This window comes from Pinus tabuliformis, chromosome 7 (genome assembly GCF_031772625.1).
Source record: "Pinus tabuliformis cultivar Carrire ecotype Pingquan chromosome 7, CPIR1, whole genome shotgun sequence".
In the NCBI taxonomy this organism is placed as follows: Eukaryota; Viridiplantae; Streptophyta; class Pinopsida; order Pinales; family Pinaceae; genus Pinus; species Pinus tabuliformis.
In genome coordinates this window covers 1,025,622,894-1,025,626,178 of record NC_142293.1, presented here as the reverse complement: position 1 = coordinate 1,025,626,178, position 3,285 = coordinate 1,025,622,894, and positions in this window count along the sequence as shown.

The following is a 3,285-nucleotide window of genomic DNA, read 5'->3' as shown; positions in this document are numbered from 1 at the left end:
CACATCGTAGAACAAGTGTGAAGGAAGGAGTTGGGCGAAAACGGAAGGAAGAGAAGGATGCGGGTAAGAGGGCCGCACCGACGGGCGGATTACAGAGGGCGGGTCGGGCTTGGTAGCGTGGACAGGCAGAGCAGGGCGGGTTACCGTCCAGGCAGGCAGGCTGTACTGCATGTGGGCCATGCACCCTCACTATGGACCGCACCGGCAGGCAGAGTTTGGGCGCCGCGGAAGGGAAAGTCGGGTGGACAGGTTCACAGTTCAAGTGTGGAGTTGTGTCGTGCAGGCCGCGGGCCAGTGCAGCACGACCACATGACACGACAGGTTGAAAGAATAATTGAAGAAGATAAATTTACGGTAAGTTATTTTCGCTGCATTGTTAAGAACACTTATTGGAAAATTGACCGAGTGTTGAAGTAGGCGTAGACCATGTACTCAATTATTGGTAAAAAGAAAAAGTACGGCGGTGCCGCACCTACTTATGCGTGGTTGAAATACTACCACTAGGATAGGAGCGTGACATGGGGTCTCCCAGTCCCTCCTCGACAAAGGTCGCCAAATTGCGGGGAAGCTGGGGATTCCATGTCCCACCTTATCGAAAGCATCCCAAGCACGGGAAATTTGCGGTTCCGATGTCTCATCGCGATGGTAATCGCCCCAGGTGCAGTAAACTTGGTGTACATCGAGCCTACAACCTCACATCAAGAAAAAGGCTCGGTTGGTCAAGAGAATGATAGGGTCCCTATAATACTAGTAATTACCCCATTACTATTGTAGTTATACCCTTTATTTATATTTTTGTGCCCCCATTGCCCCCATATTGTTATTAATGTGCCCATAGAATCCCTCTATTGTTATTTTTGTGGCTTTATATTATTATTGTTAGGTCGGCTAGATTATATTGTGACTCCTTAGACTCCTATATATAGAAAGGAGGTTTTGTCATTTGAATCATCCAAGAATTGTTCATTTATGTAATGTAAAGGAGGTTTCCCCCTCGAAGAGGCTGAATTCTAAGGCGTTGATCTATCTTTTCTATCTTTTCTTGAGCTGGTTTCATAACATTTGGTATCAGAGCTTTGGATTCTAGGGTTTCGCTGCTCCAAACAGGTCATCGTGGTATTTTAGCTATAACTTTGTTTCTGTGATGTTTCAGAAGTCACAAAAAAAACCCATTTGAGAAGAAATTGCGCTGAACCTTGGGTCCGAATTTCAGAGATTTTAGCGTGATATTTTCGGAGATATGATCTGAGGAAGTTGGTCTTTTTGCAGACTCCTGAATTACACTCAAAACAGGTGACCTGGGGAAAATCGTCATAACTTTCTTTCTGAGAATCAGATTGAAATTTCGTAAGAAGGTACAGAAATAGGATGGACTTTAGTTTTCGTTTATATATTTTTTAGAGTCAAAGGTTGAAACAGTGACACGTGGCACTTCATACAAGTTCGCTCTACTGAACTAGTCTATAATCAGGTCACTGCGGGAGATTATGCATAACTCTTTCTTGGAGAATCCAATTTGGATCAGACTAGTGGCATTGGAAAGAGGACATAGAAGGCTACTACAGGTCACAATTTTAGAACTGGATGATTCGAAAGTACAGAGATACATCAGATTCAATATCAGGCTTCTACAAAGTAAAAAAAGGTGTGTAGTTTTTTTTTTTATTTTTGCATAAGCTTGGTTTGAAGGAATTCAAAGGGCATAGTAAAGCATTATTATCGGTAACTGATGCCCCGAGGAAAGAAAATGCAAACACCTAGTAAGGAACCTGAAAGCTCTAGCATGACTCATGAAGAAGAGGAAGAAATGCTACATGATATATCAAAATTACAAGAACAAGTGCAACAAATGTCACGCTCACAAAAGCTAACAGATGCTAAGATAAATGGCGTGGAATCTAAGAAAAAGGGCATGGAAGCTAAGATGGATGATCTGAAGATATATTTGAGGATATATTTGAAGACAGACATGGCAAATTTGAAGACAGATTTGACAAATTTTCTACAAGAAATACTTACTAATGGTGAAAAGGTTGTAAAGGAAACTCATGATGTGAACAAAAGAAATGTTAATCATGATTCCATAGACTCTAATGTTGGATCGAAGACACACCATATTCCAAAAATCGATATGAGGAAGTTTGATGGCAAGGATCCCGCCACATGGATATTACAGATGGAGCAATTCTTCGATCTCAATAATGTGCAAAACACACAAAAGGTACGTATGGCAACTTTATATTTGGAACCAAATCAGTTTGTATGGTATCAATGGCTTTGTTCTCGTAAACAATTTATCACTTGGGCAATTTTTACGGAAGAATTGATAGCACATTATGAGGATACAAAAAGCAACACTTTTTTTAGCCAATTGATAAGTCTCAAACAAAAGGGTTCAATAATGGAGCACATTGAGGAGTTCCAAAAATTGAACATAAGGGTAAAAGATATTCCAGAGGAGCATAGGATTGATGTGTTCATAGGGTCTTTAAAGGATAATATCCAACATGATGTTCGCCTTTGGGAACCTGATTCATTAGAGAAGGCATTCAGGTTAGCAAGAAAAATGGAAAGCAAAATTATGGCAACCAGGAAGCATACCACTCACAACTATAAAGACGGAAGTGTTGTTGCCCCTAGTCTTCCACAACCTATAAGGTTGACACCACAACAATTGGAAGAAAAAAGAGCAAAAGGGCTTTGTTACAGTTGTGATAGCAAATACACTAAAGGTCATAAGTGTGCTGAGAAGAAATTATTCTACATAGATTGTGAAGAGGAAGAAGAAAAGGAGCAAGAAAGGTCAAAAGAAGAGGATATACTCCAGGAACAAAGCCTAGATGAAGAACAAATAAATCCGACCATATCTTGTAATGCATTGGCGGGAATTACCACTCCTCAAACCATCAAGATAGAAGGACAAATCAAGAAGAAAAAGGTAATAGTGTTGATTGATTCAGGAAGCACCCACAATTTTATTCATTGTAGGGTAGCAAAAGAATTGAATTGCTTCCTATATCCAGCACCAGAGTGTCAAGTGATGATTGCAAATGGAGGAACAATAAATTGCTCTGGAAAGTGCCATAATATCAAGCTATCCATGGGAGAATATGTATTGACTAGCCCAATGCTTTCCATTCCAATGGGAGGTGCTGATGTTGTACTAGGAGTCCAATGGCTACAATCCTTGGGTACAATAGCTTTTAATTTTCAAGAACTTTTCATCAAATTTTCTGTGGAAGGAAAGGAAGTTGAATTAAGGGGTATTGCAGGGAAACCAGGAAA